General features: G+C 39.3%; 1 protein-coding gene and 2 long non-coding RNA genes across 17 annotated transcripts in view; 2 read left to right on the top strand and 1 right to left on the bottom strand.

Moving 5' to 3' along the window:
• The window catches only part of vav2 (vav guanine nucleotide exchange factor 2), a 213041-nt gene that overhangs the window by 170242 nt on the left and 25139 nt on the right, over positions 1-17660 (top strand). The gene's annotated exons all lie outside the window — the stretch shown is intronic.
• On the top strand, positions 1548-15308 carry LOC146514584 (uncharacterized). The gene is made up of 2 exons (XR_014875030.1): positions 1548-12843; positions 13513-15308. It is a non-coding gene; the product is annotated as an uncharacterized LOC146514584 (long non-coding RNA).
• Positions 15066-16393, bottom strand: LOC146514585 (uncharacterized). Its single transcript, XR_014875026.1, has 2 exons — positions 16304-16393; positions 15066-15708 (listed from the first exon to the last, which is right to left on the bottom strand). It is a non-coding gene; the product is annotated as an uncharacterized LOC146514585 (long non-coding RNA).

A 17660-nucleotide genomic window follows, 5' to 3' on the forward strand; every position in this document is an offset into this window, starting at 1 on the left:
GAAGGGAAGTCTCATTGGAAACATCTGTAGTTACACCAATTGTATTGTTTACTGAGGAAATGTGGTTTAAGTTTCTTGTTTTTATATATATATATATATATATATATATATATATTCCATCTGTATCAATACTGGATAATATACTATATAATAATATACTGGAAGAAGAAGAATCTACATCTTTATGAACACGCCTGCAGGCTTGTCCTACCCATTAAAGTGCCTGTAACACTGGTCACTGTAAGATGATAAGTCTCACAGTCAGAATTACAATTTATTGTAAAAGTGTTTGATGGAACATTGGGCAGGCGAGTCAATTTATTTCACACAAGACTGGGAAGAAATCAACCTGTCTGTACACGCTATGCTGTATGATGGACAATGTTGTGTTGAAGCAAAGAGCTCCATGAGACTAAAATCAAATGTTGCTCTACACCAGTGGTTCCCAAACTTTTTTCGCTGGGCCCCCCTTTGTTTTACAGAAAAATGATCGCGCCCCCCCTCGCGCGCGCACACACGCACATCCTCCAACCACACACGCCCATATTTTGCTCAATTGCGGTTTATTTCACACCTCAAACATTTAGTAAACAATTAAGCAAATACAAGTAATCTGCAGGTAGTAATAAAATATACTACTAACTCTTTTACACTACGTCCGCACCTACACGGGTATTTTTGAACACACAGCTGTTTCGTCCACACGTAAACGGCGTTTCCAATCACCGAAAACGGAGATTTTTTAAAAGTGATTTTTTGCATTTGTGGACGAGGAATATAGAGTTTGTCACACAACGTCAAAGGTATGTGCCTTTTTTCACGTCACACTGTGCGCCACGTTATTGTTTCCATGAGATGAATTGCAGAATGGCAGATAGAGACAAAATACTGTTAATCTGACTATCTGCAGGTTTTACACATTTACATACACACACAGTTACTGTCCCTCCATTTACAAAGGCAGAGGCGTCACGGTGTGATTATTTTACATGTAGTTGTTTTTTTCCTGTGTAATAATATTCAACATTGCTATCAATACGTTTTGCAAAAAATGCCTCTCTGTGCAAAATAGGTTCAAAAACAAACAGCTGTGGGATACTGTTAGTCCGTGATTTGAACCAAGGGAACAAATCGTGTCAGGATCAGCCTGATGTTATTTGTATCCCACTGTAACTTTACTGTATAAAGAGCTAACATCTCCAAAATGTCAGGAGTAGTTAGTCATTACAACAAGTGTTTGTGAAATGAAAATCAAGAATGTGGGATGCTGTTTGTCCGTGATTTGAACAGCCCAGCGCTGCTCCCGATGCAAGGAAAACCAATTCTGCAGGGAGACCTACCTCAGCACTTGTGCAGGTGAAACCAAAGGGAAGATTTGCTTCACCATATTTTCTAGTCTTTGGCTTAGAATGAAGTTGGTTTGGAAACATATTCAGCGATGCTTCATCTCTTGCTTTGCGTTTGTGTGGGCGCCCTGTGCTAGCAGTGTCCAAGCTTTGTTTTTTTGTTTTTTCCTTTTCATGCCCCCCCTGCAATGGCTCTGCGCCCCCCCTAGGGGGCGGGCCCCACACTTTGGGAAGGTCTGCTCTACACTAAGATTTCCACTCTTTTGAACAAACAGAATGGCATTAAAGGGGCACATACAGTGCTGTAAAAATTAAATTTAGTTCAATGTTATTTAAACTGGATCACTATATAAACACATTTTATTTATATAAAACCAAGTCAAAGCAAAGGACCTTATTTTGTAGGACCTTGCAAGACCCTGCAATAATACAGAGAAAACCCCAACAATTAGACGAACCCTTTTTAGCAAGCACTTGGCAACGGTGGGAAGCAAAAACTCCCTTTTAACCAGAAGAAACCTCTGGCAGAACCAGGCTCCGGGAGAGGCACCCTTTTGCCAAGATAGGTTGGAGATGTATTTGCCCCCTTGCTGATTTCTTTTTTAATTTTTTTGTATAATGGTCACACTGAAATGTTTAAATCATAAAACTAATTTAAGGGAACAAAGAAAAAAAAATCTAAATCTACCTGGCCCTTTGTGAAAAAGTAATGTCATCTTGTTACATCTGGCATAAAACTAACACAGCATTTCATAAAAAGAACATCGTATCAACATGGTGGTGGTGGTGTGATGGCAGGCGGCTGCTTTGCTGCCTGGATGACTTGTGAAGCTGATGGAACCAGGAATTCTGTCTCTACCAGAAAATTCTTAAGGAGAGGCTTTCAGTTCAAGAGCATTTGGGTTATGCAGCTGGACAATGATCTGAAACATCCCAGCAAGTCCATCTTTAAATGTCTAAAAAAAAAAAACTCAAAAAACAACCAATTATTATTTCCCTATGTGAAAAAGTAAACCTTTGGGATAGATTTTTTTCCCCTTGATACATAAGATCATCATTTTAAAACTGCATTTTCTATTTACTCAGGTTTTAAAAAGAAACCAGACAGGGGACACATGCCTATTCACAGCACTATACAATCTGCACGTTGTTTGGTAAATGGTTTTTAAACTTCTGCTTCGTTCCATTTATATACAGATTTCCTAATTACATACGATTCATTGCCATTTACTATTACCAACATTTGTTACAAAAGAGATGCTGGGTTATTTTAAGACCATTCATTTGATTTGAGGAACCTTTACGTCAGAAGCCTTGACTTTCTCACTATGATTGACATGTAGACCGTCCTCATTATGAGCCACAGTGGTGTCTTGTCTCGCCATGGCGATAGACAACAGTGACCAGGGGATTTTTATTCACACAGCAACGCTCTCTTCATTCATCTTGGCAATTTTCTAAGGACCTGACTTTGCATAATAAATTTGGTTATCTATGCTTGTAAGTCCCTGTGACCTTTACAACAATGTGCTTGTATCGTTTTTTTGCCTCACGTTGGTGCCAAAGATGAAAAGCTTTTTTTTTTTGTATTGGTCTGAATGCCATGCTGAAAATGTCACTGGTTTATATGCTCAATTCTTAAACAGTCAGAACCAGGCAGAATGGAAAAGTACACTCAGAGGAAGCTCTATAAACTAAATGGGCATCTAAGTGCCCTCTTGTTGATGTACTCATTTGCAACATTCCCCAACTCATTTCCGGAGTAATCTGACTCCCTGATATCCATGCAGTGCCTAATCATGGCCATGCTATGAGGCTCTTTAGTGGAGGTCTTTGCTCTGTGTTCTCCTCCATTTGCTGTGTGCTGGATATGTTGAGTAGAGGTGAGAGGGTCCCAATGCCATGTGTCAGAGAATATTAGCTAGTTCCACAGCCTGTCACTTCTGCTTTGCTGGGAGGTTTCCTCACTTGCCTGACTCGCCTCGCAGGGCTCCACAAGGGTGGGGGGTGAAAGCTCAGAGCACATTTACTCAAAATTGCATTTCCTGTGAGATAACATGCACGATGGCGTCAGAAGAGGCCAGCACAGCAGGGCAATATCACCGGCACTTAAAAGAATAAAAATGTGAAGTTTCTTCCTGCACTTGCAAACTCCTGTTTATTTATCTACCTTTTTCATTTTCCTTGCTAATGGCACAGAGGGAAACTTACCAAACGGTCATTTAATGAATAGAAATATCGTTATTTTTCAGTGGAAGGTAACTATTCACACTGCAGACTTTGTGGTTGACCACTAGGATGATTTCTTCTTCTTGTTTCCCTCGCTGTAATCAGCTTTATAAAAGTTGTTGATGTTATATCTGATATCATCTCCCCCCCCCAAAAAAAAAAAATAAAATAAAAAAATAAAAAGAATTCATAGTTCTATGTAGAGATGGACCGATCCGATATTACGTATCGGTATCGGTCCGATACTGACCCAAATTACTGGATCGGATATCGGTGAGAAATAAAAAATGTAATCCGATCCATTAAATATCAAAAAAGCACCTCACAAAACTTGCTACGCGGCGTAACTCGGCTCATAACCGTAGCACGTAGCAGCAGTGTGCATCACGTGATAGAGCGGCTGTGTGTATTTGTAGCCTTGCTAGCAAACCAGCATTTCATCTATGAGGAAGTTTTCCCAGAGAGAAGTAAAGCAAGTGTGTAAGTTCATCTCTGAATGTCTGTAAAGCGTTCCCACGTTAAGCTTAACAACAGATATATGGAGCGACTGCCTCTCTCTCTCTCTCTCTCTCCTGCTGCTTCAATCTGAAACTGCTTAATGATCAGCTGATCGGCTTTTCTGTCGGGAGTCCGTCTCTCTTCTTAGTTTTTGGCCCACTTCTCACCAGAAAGAGGAAACCAGCGGCTGAACAACAGCAGCACGTTTAAGCTTGATAAGCTGTTGTTAGAATTTATTTAATATTACTTTCTACACCAGGATCTTTTTCTACGTAGCTGACGGCTGGTAATTGTGCAGGGGCGGATCTAGCAAAGTTTAGCCAGGGGGGCCGATAGGGCATGAACAGGGAAAAGGGGGTACAAAGACATACTTTTCTTTCTTATTCTCATTTAAAATGTCTAGTTTTTAAATAATTATCTGACTCTTACACCCAAAGTTTTAATCTTGTGTAAAATATATAGAAGTCCATTACTGTATATAGTAACTGTTAAGTCTAATATACCCTAGTAAGCTGTATGTAGTACTTTTTCCTTTGGGAAGATACCATCTGTGCAGTCTGCAATTTTGTTGAAGAAAGATGTTGAATCTATTTAATTATTCTTGAAAAATAATTTATTTTTGTGCATTTTCCCCCTGCATCAAATTAAATTTGATTACATCGATTAAGCATCATGAGGTGGAGGGTGGTATTTTTTTTTTGCTGGGAGTTTGCAACCCTATTAGTTAGGTTGCTTAAAATTTCTTCTAAGTACTCTTTAAAATACCAGAATAGGGAGGATGGAGCAGGTTTAACTTTATTAGATTGATCAGTGTTGCTGAACTATGACATATTTTGGACGCAGTGTATTTTTTACATACAGGTATAACAGAATAGCTTTAGTGTTGTTATTTATTTAAACTTGAGTATAAACTTATACAAAATGCAGCAAGATATTAAAAAAACGTTTTGTTGATTAAAAAACACACTATATCGGATTCATATCGGTATCGGCAGATATCCAAATTTATGATATCGGTATCGGTATCGGACATAAAAAAGTGGTATTGTGCCATCTCTAGTTCTATGTACTTCACAAGCCTAGTTAAATGGGGAGGGTAGCATCAGGCAGGGCAGCCAGCCATAAAATGTTTGCCAAATGAAGCATGCAGTTCATCAATAGTACATAAGAGGAACAGCTCAGTTTGAGCAGTTAGGAGACAAAGTTAGAGAGACAAGGCTGAGGTGGTCAAACATGTACAGTGGAGGGATAATGGGCAAAGGATGTTGAATATGGAGCTGCCAGGTAGGAGGAAAAGAAGAAAACTGCATAGAAGATTCATGGAGAGGGTTGGTATGACAGAAGAGGATGCTATGGTTAGGGTGAAATGAAGGCAGATAATATGCTGTGGCAAACCCTAAAGGGAGCAACTAAAAGAAGGTGATCGGATTTTTCCTCAAATCTGTACAGAAGGAAAACAAACAACTACAACACAGTATTCATCAGTGTGCAAACATTCAAGCACAAATTCTAAGTCGAAAACTGTTAGTAATGAATTGTCACCAGTTTTCAGCAATTTCTTAAGAGCCGTGGTTAAGCTTTGAGCGTATTTATCACCACATCACAGACTAATTAGAACTGGCTGGGTGAGAAGACTGCATGGATGCTTCAGTGTACTTGTGTATCACTAGCAGTTTGGTTTCACGATCTCGGTTTAAGAAGATGACAACACTTTCAATTGGCCTCTCACAGTTTAGATAAAAAGCTTGCTATTAAAAATGTTCAAGTATCCAACTTTTGTTGTGTCCAAATATAGTTTTTGTGAGATTTAGTGATTGTTGGGGTGATATTTTGGTCATAAAAATAGATATAGACATTTTTTTTTCATTTATTGTATAACAGCAGCCTATATTTTATTTTATATACATACAGAATTTAACTGGTTGCCTTTTCATGATACTGAACACAAACAAGCGGATGAAATATAGCAATGTAATTGTAAAATAGCAAAAATATTGTAGCTCATTTGACACTGTTCCTTGTTACCTGTTAAAATAAGTTTTAAAAATTGTTTGAGTTCCATAAACTTCATTAAAGCTTTGTATAATTACATTTGTACCAAAGAACGCTACACTACTACACTACCACCCTAAAGAGCACTCAACCCTACAAATATGAACGTAATGTGAAGCTAGGGTTTTGGAGGACTAGTAGGTGCACTGAGATTAAACTCCAGCTACTTGGCAATGGACAGGTGGCCTAGATAAAATAAATGTGCAGCAGAGCCAACAGCTCTACTTCCACACACTGAAGAATGGCTTAGGGCTGGGCTATATCATACCGTTCATGATAATACCGGTGTAATTTTGGGCAACGATAGGAAAATGAAATATCGCGATAGAATATGGGTAAAACGCGCATGCGCACTGCCTATGTTTACAAACGCACATGGCGGCGACGCAGAATGAGAAGAGCTAAAGCGGATCGTTAAATGAAACGGATGAACCAGAACTGGTTTGTAAAAATGCTGCAACTTCAGTGGTGTGGAACTGGTTTAGCTTTTGTCCGTCAGATACACAACAAAGCACTATTTTTGGTAGAGCATGCTAGCAGGCTGTCGTTATTATCGTGTTGTTTGGAAAAAACGGCACACTTAAAATCAATCCTTTGATTTTTCTGAAAATCGACAGTGCCCCTTATAATCCCCTGTGCCTTATGTATGAATTCTGGTTTTGTTTACTGACCTCGAAACGATTTTATGTCGTACAGGGCGCTCGAAAATCTGTCAAATGTTTTAGTACGACTTTGCTAAGCTAAGACCAAGACAGACTTTTAATTCATTTGAAAGCCTGATACTTAACATTGTCCACCCCAGCTGTGAAACTCAGAAACCAGTCTTACTTGTTATCATCTATCATCCACCTGGGCCTTACACAGAGTTTATGTCTTATTTCTCAGACTTTATATCTAATTTAGTTCTGAGCTCAGATAAAATAATTATTGTGGGTGATTTTAACATCCATGTTGATGCTAAAAATGACAGCCTCAACATGGCATTTAATCTGTTGTTAGACTCAATTGGTTTCTCTCAAATTGTAAAAGAACCCACCCACCACTTTAATCACACTCTAGATCTTGTTTTAACATATGGCATAGAAACTGAACATTTAACAGTGTTTCCTGAAAACCCTCTCCTGTCTGATCATTTCTTGATAACATTTACATTTACAATAATTGATTACGCAGCAGTGGAGAGTGGACTTTATCAAAGTAGATGTCTTTCTGAAAGCGCTGTAACTAAGTTTAAGAATATAATCCAGCCACTGTTATCATCGTCAATGCCCTGTACCAACACAGAGCAGAGCAGCTATCTGAACGCTACCCCAACAGAGGTCGATTATCTTGTTAATAATTTCACCTCCTCACTACGTACGACTCTGGATACTGTAGCTCCGGTGAAAACTAAGGTCTCTAATCAGAAGTACCTGACTCCGTGGTATAATTCTCAAACACGTACCCTAAAGCAGATGACTCGTAATCTGGAGAGGAAATGGCGTGTCACAAATTTAGAGGATCATCATTTAGCCTGGAGAAATAGTTTGTTGCTTTATAAGAAAGCCCTCCGCAAAGCCAGAACAGCTTACTACTCATCACTGATTGAAGAAAATAAGAACAACCCCAGGTTTCTCTTCAGCACTGTAGCCAGGCTGACAAAAAGTCAGAGCTCTTTTGAGCCAACCATCCCTTTAACGTTAACTAGTGATGACTTCATGAACTTCTTCACAAATAAAATTTTTATCATTAGAGAAAAAATTACCAATAATCATCCCACAGATGTAATATTATCTACAGCTACTCTTAGTACCATTGATGTTAAGTTAGACTCTTTTTCTCCAATCGATCTTTCTGAGTTAACTTCAATAATTACTTCCTCCAAACCATCAACGTGTCTTTTAGACCCCATTCCTACAAAACTGCTCAAAGAAGTCCTGCCATTGATTAATTCTTCGATCTTATATATGATCAACCTATCTCTAATAATCGGCTATGTACCACAGGCCTTCAAGGTGGCTGCAGTTAAACCTTTACTCAAAAAGCCATCTCTAGACCCAGCAGTCTTAGCTAATTATAGGCCAATCTCCAACCTTCCTTTCATATCAAAAATCCTTGAAAGAGTAGTTGTCAAACAGCTAACAGATCATCTGCAGAGGAATGGTTTATTTGAAGAGTTTCAGTCAGGTTTCAGAGTTCATCACAGCACAGAAACAGCTTTAGTGAAGGTTACAAATGATCTTCTTATGGCCTCTGACAGTGGACTCATCTCTGTGCTTGTCCTTCTTGACCTTAGTGCAGCATTCGATACTGTTGACCATAATATCCTATTAGAGCGATTAGAACATGCTGTAGGTATTACAGGTATTGCACTGCAGTGGTTTGTATCATATCTATCTAATAGACTCCAATTTGTGCATGTAAATGGAGAGTCCTCTTCACACACTGAGGTTAATTATGGAGTTCCACAGGGTTCAGTGCTAGGACCAATTCTGTTTACATTATACATGCTTCCCCTAGGCAGCATCATTAGAAGACATAGCATACATTTTCACTGCTATGCAGATGACACCCAGCTCTATCTGTCCATGAAGCCAGATAACACACACCAATTAGTTAAACTGCAGGAATGTCTTAAAGACATAAAGATTTGGATGGCCACTAACTTTCTGCTTCTTAACTCAGATAAAACTGAGGTCATTGTACTCGGCGCTGAAAAGCTTAGAAATATGGTATCTAACCAGATTCTTACTCTGGATGGCATTACCTTGGCCTCCAGTAACACTGTGAGGAACCTTGGAGTCATTTTTGACCAGGATATGTCCTTCAACGCACATATTAAACAAATATGTAAGACTGCGTTCTTCCATTTGCGCAACATCTCTAAAATTAGAAATATCCTGTCTCAGAGTGATGCTGAAAAACTAGTTCATGCATTTATTACTTCCAGGCTGGACTACTGCAATTCATTATTATCAGGATGTCCAAAAAACTCACTGAAAAGCCTTCAGCTAATCCAAAATGCTGCAGCAAGAGTACTGACAGGGACTAGAAAGAGAGAGCATATTTCTCCTGTTTTGGCTTCCCTTCATTGGCTTCCTGTTAAATCCAGAATTGAATTCAAAATCCTGCTCCTCACATACAAGGTCTTAAATAATCAGGCCCCATCTTATCTTAATGACCTTGTAGTACCATATCACCCTATTAGAGCACTTCGCTCCCGCTCTGCAGGCCTACTTGTTGTTCCTAGAGTATTTAAAGTAGAATGGGAGGGAGAGCCTTCAGTTTTCAGGCCCCTCTTCTGTGGAACCAGCTTCCAGTTTGGATTCGGGAGACAGACACTATCTCTACTTTTAAGATTAGGCTTAAAACTTTCCTTTTTGCTAAAGCATATAGTTAGGGCTGGACCAGGTGACCCTGAATCCTCCCTTAGTTATGTTGCAATAGATGTAGGCTGCCGGGGGATTCCCATGATGCATTGAGTTTTTCCTTTCCAGTCACCTTTCTCGCTCACTATGTATTAACAGGCCTCTCTGTATTGAATCATATCTGTTATTAACCTCTGTCTCTCTTCCACAGCATGTCTTTTATCCTGTCTTCCTTCTCTCACCCCAACCGGTCGCAGCAGATGGCCGCCCCTCCCTGAGCCTGGTTCTGCCGGAGGTTTCTTCCTGTTAAAAGGGAGTTTTTCCTTCCCACTGTCGCCAAAGTGCTTGCTCATAGGGGGTCATATGATTGTTGGGTTTTTCTCTGTATCTATGAAGCGCCTTGAGGCGACTTTTGTTGTGATTTGGCGCTATATAAATAAAATTGAATTGAATTGAATTAAGCTACGAAGCCGCACCGCTTGATGGATTGTCGGAGCATTACGGCTATCGTAGGCAGGAGCCTCGCGGAGTGATACGTACTGCGCTTCAACATAATATTACCGTATTGTGTGTGTATACCGTATTTCCCGGACTACAAAGCGCACCTGAATATTAGCCGCACAAGCTAAAATCAGGGGAAAATCCTGTTTTGTACATACATTAGCCGCACCTGACTAAAAGCTGCAGGTGTTTCAATGTTGACTTATCATATGTAAGAGAATATGCACAAAGCGAATTGTCAGGAAAGAGATGGCTGTTTGGAGACACACCCCTTTTATTAATATTTTGAAAAACAAGTTAGGGGTACATATTTGCATAACTTTTTAGGTATATGTACAAGTAGCAGTAATTACAAGTACGAAACATGTACTGTGCTTCATAAATGAGTAACAAATGTAGTACATAACAATAACCTACAGCACACCAGAAAAATAGATTCGGACTACCTTTTAGGCTCAGGTGCAGTGACATGGCTTTAACAAGAAGAAAAGTCAGTCATTCACCACCATCTTCCTGCACACTAAAACCACCAAAGTCCTCTTCTCCAGTGTCGGATACGAACAGGCTCAGGATGGCTTCGTCATCCACTCTCCGCTTCTCTCCTTCGTTGTCACTTTCAAAACCAAACAAATCCTCGTTGTCAGTGTCAGAGTCGAACACCCTCAGAAGGGCCATGGCGGTGTCTCCATCATGCAGCAGTCCAGCCATCATGGATGTTTTCACACTTTTCCACGCTGTCAAATTCCACCGGTGGAGTTGAGCATATCTTGCTTTTTGCAAGTTTATCGCCGCTCTTCATCCAGCGCTACTTTGAAGTTTGTTTTTCGCGCTACTTGTACGGCACTATGTTGCCTGGCAGATGGACATGTGACCAACATACCACTCTTGAACCCTGATACTGTGTGTCTGATCACATGCCCTTCCGCCAGGCAACGTAGTGCCGTACAACAGCGGAACAAATAAAACAAATCGTCTTCGATATGACAAAAATCATGGACAATTCATAGAAAAGCCGAACCTGACTAAAAGCCGCAGGGTTCAAAGCTTGTGCAAAAAGTAGCGGCTTATAGCCCGACAATTACGGTAACCTCTTTTTAAGTTTTGTGGATATTATACATGGTTATGCTGAGGATATGTCGGCCAATTTCCACTGGAAATGCCTTTTGGTTAAACTGTCAGCAAGGAATTTGCATTTGTACTGTTAATTTTTTATATAACTTTAATGCACATAAAAACAGCTGCTTGTTTAAGTGAAAATACATTGATGGGTTTTGGGTTTTTTTGCACTAATAAAGTTGTGGAGTTGTAAAGTATTTTGTCTAGTGTCAATTATATCGTCAGTTATATCGTTATCGCAAATTTTCAAATGTATATTGTGATAAATATTTTTGGTCATATCACCCTGCTTTAGAATGGCCTTCTGTTAAATTGACTCACACAAGAAAATAAATCAGTCTTTCATTAATTCACTTTCATTCACTTAGTTCTTGTTATTGTTCTGAGAGAAACATAATTTGTTCATTGAATAGTTTGTTTATTAACCCTCTCAGGCTCAAATTAAACTTTTTGTTGCTAATGCACAACCAAGTCCTGCAGTGGTTCTTCTGAGTAAAAAAACTCATAAAATATGTATGTGGGGTAATCAGGTTGTTAGTTTTTAACTGTTGCAAATCGCCAATGCCTGCCTCGAGAGGGCTAAGGCCATGGATTGGTAATGAAAAAGAAGCAAGCTCTAGCCCAGGGGTCGGCAACCCTAGGCACGCGTGCCACAGTTGGCACGCGAAGGGTTAACTGATGGCACGACCATAGCTGGACTGGCCATCGGTGGCCCGATTATTATTATTTTTTTGTTTGTAACGGTATAAACAATGAAAGCTGGTGGATTGGCCAGATGCTGGCCGGTGTGTAAAAATAACTCAGTTGTTTGGTGGTGGCTATGGCGGAGCTGCCACAGATTCAGTAAAATTAACAAGTGGTGGAGGCTGGCAGGTGGATGAGGGAGAGGGGAGGCAGGAGGAGGAGAGACCCGAGGCGGGGCGGTCCGAGTGTCAGGTGAACTTAACTTCAGGTAAGGAGTTATGACCTGCACTCTATCTGGGTCAGATATAAACCAAGTTTAGGTGGAGTTTATTTTCGTTGTTCTGTCTTTTTACAGTCAGTTACAATAACTCGTACTGTGTACTAGCTAGCATGACGGAGTTTCTATACAGCTGGGTAGGTGCTACTATGTTACTGATAGTGAACTTAGTTTTAATAATAATAATGGATTGGATTTATATACCGCTTTTCAAGGCACCCAAAGCGCTTTACAATGCCACTATTCATTCACTCTCGCATTCACACACTGGTGGAGGCAAGCTACGGTTGTAGCCACAGCTGCCCTGGGGCAGACTGACAGAAGCGAGGCTGCCATATCGCGCCATCGGCGGTTACAGATACGCTTCCCAACCCCCTGAGCCACGGTCGCCCATAATAGTTATTAGTTAGTTTTATTCATAAGGTTAGTTAGTAGAGTTGCCAACTGTCCCGTAAAATGACGGAATCATCCCGCATTATTACGCGTTTCGTGTTGAGCTGAGAAGGAACACATTTTGTCCCGGACTTCAGCTAGGATGGAAAAAGACACAAAGGTGGATTTATTCTGTCGTTACGCTGCACAGCTCCCTCTTCTTCTCCTCTCATTCTCTCCTGTTGCTACTTTAATCATAAAACTGATCAATGATCAGCTGATCGGCTTTTCTCTCTTGTTTGTTTATCGCCCACTTTGCGCCAGAAAGAGGAAACCCCCGGATGTCGCACTAAACAACAGCAGCACGTTTAAGCTTGATCAGCTGTTGTTAGAATTTATTTAATATTAATTTCTAGTATCAGTTGATGTTTGCTGGAGCCACAGCTGTAAAGCTGCTGGTCATGACGTCGGTTTGGTTATCTGGTGAGAGGGAAACATGAAGATGAAACCAGGAGATGTCCTTACTGAATCATCAGAGCTGAACAGGTGATGGAGAAACAGGTTTACCTTTTAGGTGACATGAATGAGTTGAAGGGAAGTTCTGAACTGTTTCTGAGAGACAAATAACACCAGGATCTTTTTCTAAGTAGCTGACAGCTGGTAACAGTGCAGGGGCGGGTCTAGCAAAGTTTTGCCAGGGGGCCAGGCGGGGCATTAATAGGGAAAGGGGGGCACAAAGAAATACTTTCTTATTCTCATTTAAAATGTCTAGCTGTTATTAAATAATTATCTGAAGCTTACAACCAAAGTTTTTATCTTATGTAAAATGTATAGAAATCATACATATACCAACAAGACAGCATTTGTTTTCATTCAAAGGCTATATGGCTTTAATACCTGGTGGGCCGGTCTGTAGTCAAAATGCCTGGGCTGTTTTTTTGTCCCAGTCCAGCCCTGGGCATGACATGCAGTGAATTAATCTGAGAAGGTGCATCAAAAAATAAATGGCCGGGTCAGCGGTGCACATTGCAAATCAGCTCGCATAGACACATTAGTTGACAGTATCTTAGCTAACAGCCCCAACTACCAGATTCAACTTGTAATTGGCTAAAAATAACGTAGCCTACTGGTAAGAGGGACGTTGTTACCTTTCCACATCCCGACATTTCAAAAGCTTCAGGAGCTTTCCGCTCAGCACAGCATCAGCACCACGGAAATACACGGATACATCCATAGACTCGAGACACAATGCATTTTTGGGACTTTCAGGTGTATGAACCAATGTTTTATTTTCTAATCAAACCAGAAATCTTTAATGAGCAGCTGGGTTTGTCTCGCATTAACTGCCTAGTTAATGCCAGTTAATGCAACATCGAAGCAGCTGGACTCCACAGCTGTGCGTGTTCATGGAGCTGCATTTTCACCTGCTGGACATCAATACCTGACAAGTTTAACTGACTTCAGAACATTGAAGAGGCCTTATTGATAGTATTTGGCTCCACATATCTGTGTGAGCAGATTTTCTCTCACATGAAGAGTGTCCTCAGGTAGCTGTCTGAATGCTGGACACTCAGAGACCTGTGTCTTTGAGTGGGAGACCAGAGATCACATTAACACGTGTATCTCTGCCATATTGGCTTAGTTATTTTTTCTTATCATTGTTGTGAGGAGACCATAAATAGCATTTGCATTTTCTGTTGTATAGTACATTTACTGTTATGGATAAAAAGTATTTTTTGGTTTCAAAATAGCTGATAACTACACTGAAAAAAATATGTTGTTGGATTTACTTAATTCAATGGTGGACATTTGTTGCACACAGATGTTTTGCTTTGGCAGCAACTTAAACAATTGAGTTAAATTAACACAATTTATTCATGTTCAATAAACCTGCGCAATTTGTGTTGATAAAATGTGACTTAAACATGTTTTGATGAAGTAATTTGAGCTCTTGGAATATTTTAATCCTTCACAATTTTTTCACTTTATCCCAACACCATTCAATAACTTTTACCCAATACTACTTGGTCACTTAAATACTACATGTTATCTTCAAATTACATTTTGCTATTATATTCTAGTTTCAAATACACAATTTTCAAATGGAGGCCTTATAACAGATTGTATTGTTCTCTTCCAAGATGGTTGCTGGCATCCACCAGTAACCTTTCAAAACAAAATGTCTAATTTCACTGCATTGACAGTAGGTAAAGAATTAAACTGACATTACTCCTCCACTGAATCTATATAAATCAACAGTTAAATAATGTCAGTTCTTCCGTGTTCTCTGGAATCAATCACAGCAAAGAAATTAGACTGTTTCTTTTGAAAAATGTTACAGGACAATACAAAACATTCTATTTAAGGCCTCTGACGTCAAGATTCAGTTAAACAACAATTATAACTAAACAATTTGAGGTAATGTTAGTTTCCATTAACATTAAATTAGGTTACTGAATTGGCAAACACCTTCCTATTAACATTACCCATTTTACCCCAATGACTAAAGAAATTAGCACTTGCAGGTCAAAAACTTTATTCAAGAGACTGAAAAATAACATTGATACAGTGACTGTCAAAAATTACAGCACTGATCATACTGTGACATCTTGGTTCAAAACAGCACACTTAGAAATATTCAACGTTCTTTACTTCAACTGAATGAAACTGAAAATACCATTTCACACGACCCATATGGGATATTTAGACTGTATAACTGTTCACGCTACATCTCTTCACTAGTAAAAGAAAGAAAAAATACAAAGAGAAATTTAAAAATGCTGCCAAACAGACAAACAGAGAACTTGTACAGAGCAAAAGGAAAAACAAACAACAACAAAAAAAACGGCTCATCCTCATGGCAGTTGCAGAGTATATAAAAATGAACCCTGCGATCTGTTCCAAAAATGCAGCAGAACAAGTGTGAGATTTAAATGTCCTCTCACCTAGAGCTGATCACCTTGCATGCATAACAGTGAGCTTTCCTTGCAGGAACAGTTTTGTCTTAGTTGTGAGCTTTTCTTGAGAGCTGAGTTGCATCCAACTCCATTACCACCCTTTGAATCACCTCAAAAGTGTAGCAGAGCTGTGATGGGTAACTCATATTGAAGGAATAAAAAAGGTCCAAACAGCATGGCTACTGCAAAGGTCACGTTATCCAGATCTTGAAGAACTACTATACCCTTGATGATGATGCCAACATCAGAAAAGTCATTGCCTGGCGCATCCTCTGGAGACAGATGTTCATTGTGGTTTTCTCAATCTGTGCAGTGGCCTCAGTCAAGTCCTGGTTAAACACAAAGCATTTTTTTAAGATTCCTTTTTAAACTCTCTTTTGAATCTACCAGTTCTAATGTTAGAGTAATTTAAACCAATGAAAGCAACATAGTAAATAGCTATAGCCAAAGAGTGGCCTGCCATGCTGCCATTCATTGTCTAACAGAGTTTCTAAGAGAGAGTGAAAAACATAATAATTTCAAATGCTTTACATTAGTTTTTGTTAGAAAGACACCGGCCCATCAGAAATCCAGGTTATGTCACTCAGAAGATGTTAGAATTTAGACTTTCAGCCCCACAATTTGGTTAGCTGTTGGTCAGTTGGTCATTTTTTTTTTCAAACAAAAGCTAATGTAAATATTGGTGGGATTTTCCTTTGTTCACTAGAATGACAAATTTAAAGTTTTTTCACACTGATGTGAGCCCTAATACAGGGGTGGGGGTGGGGCCTCAAGGGCCGGCGGCCGAGTTCACTACCAGGCCTCATGTGAACTTCAAATTATTAAAGAGGACTACTGGTCCTAACCAGTCCAATGAGGATCAAGTGGATAACTAAATGCATTTTTAAATGTTGCAAAGCCACAATCTACTCATAAAACACTCACCATGAACTCCTGCACCAAGATGTTGCAATTGTCTTTCACACAGATGCGGAGCACTTTGATGAGGGACTCCCTTTGAGCATTAATGTCATCGTAAAGTATTATAACAAAGAAAACAGAGATTTGTGAACTTTTCAATAGCACAGAAGAAAATGATCCCAGACAAAAACTCTTGACTTTTTAAACCAGTCAACATGCAACACCAGCATCTACAAAACAACATCAAAAGTTCCTGTTTGACATCAACTTTATGGATATATAGTTTCCAGAACATATATTTTTAAAAAAAGACAATTTTTTCTCAGTGGGCAAGTAAATGCATGATGAAAATTATGGCATCCTTTCAGTGGAATCAGTACTCACAGGTAATAGTTGACTGTTTCAATGGATGCAGCATAAAATTCTTTTACTGACCTAATGCTATACATATACACTTTGTAGTTAAAGAATTTTAAAGTTCTTACTGTCATCATGGCAGCTACATCCTTTAGCTTTGTGCCCTGTTCCCCCGATCACTTTGCAAACACTTTCAGCAGACTGTCAGAGAGAAACTCAGCTCCGTCAGAAACCTTGACTGTAAAGGCATGTTTGGGATGCACTGGAATACTGCATTTTATCTGAAATGACATAAAATTATTTTTGAAATAACAGCAGGCACTGTGCATGGTTAATCAGTAATGTTTTGTTGAATAAAAACTGTGTTTCCAGATCTTATGGGATTAAAAAAATCCAAAGATGTTTGTTTCTGATTTGCAACCCAACAACCCACAAGTTAATGTGAGTCCAGTAATCACCTTTCTGACAATACATACAGGTATAAGTTAAACCTATGGCAGATTTTGGATTTCTCAGATGTATTAATAGGGTGGTCTATTTGTGTATGCATGCACCTAATAATTATACAAAACCTATTATAATTAAGTTACAGAAACCTTAAGCGAAAATAGAATATACTTTCTTACCATAACACCTTGAACCCACAATCCATCAGCTGACTCCTGGTGAAATGCAGAATAGAGGTCAATGTGAAGCAAAAAAAACAAAAACAAAAGGACAGCAGGTGAGGGCAGGAGGGGTAGGGATGTAAGCTAGCATAATGCCGCTAATGATATTAGCTAAAGCTGTTCAATGTCCAAAATCTCACTAACACCACGGTGCAGTAAATACACAATGTAACTGAAGAGTCAGTTGACAAATCTATTCACACAGAAAACCAAATTATGTTATGACTGCCTCATAATTAGGTTTAATGTGATATAACGGCTCTTGTGCCAAAGACAAATTCAAATGAAAAAGCGCCAATTCTTTGACAACAGATAAAACAGCAAATAAGCTAACGGGTCTTTTTTAGCATGTTACA

This window comes from Neolamprologus multifasciatus, chromosome 7 (genome assembly GCF_963576455.1).
Source record: "Neolamprologus multifasciatus chromosome 7, fNeoMul1.2, whole genome shotgun sequence".
NCBI lineage: Eukaryota > Metazoa > Chordata > Actinopteri > Cichliformes > Cichlidae > Neolamprologus > Neolamprologus multifasciatus.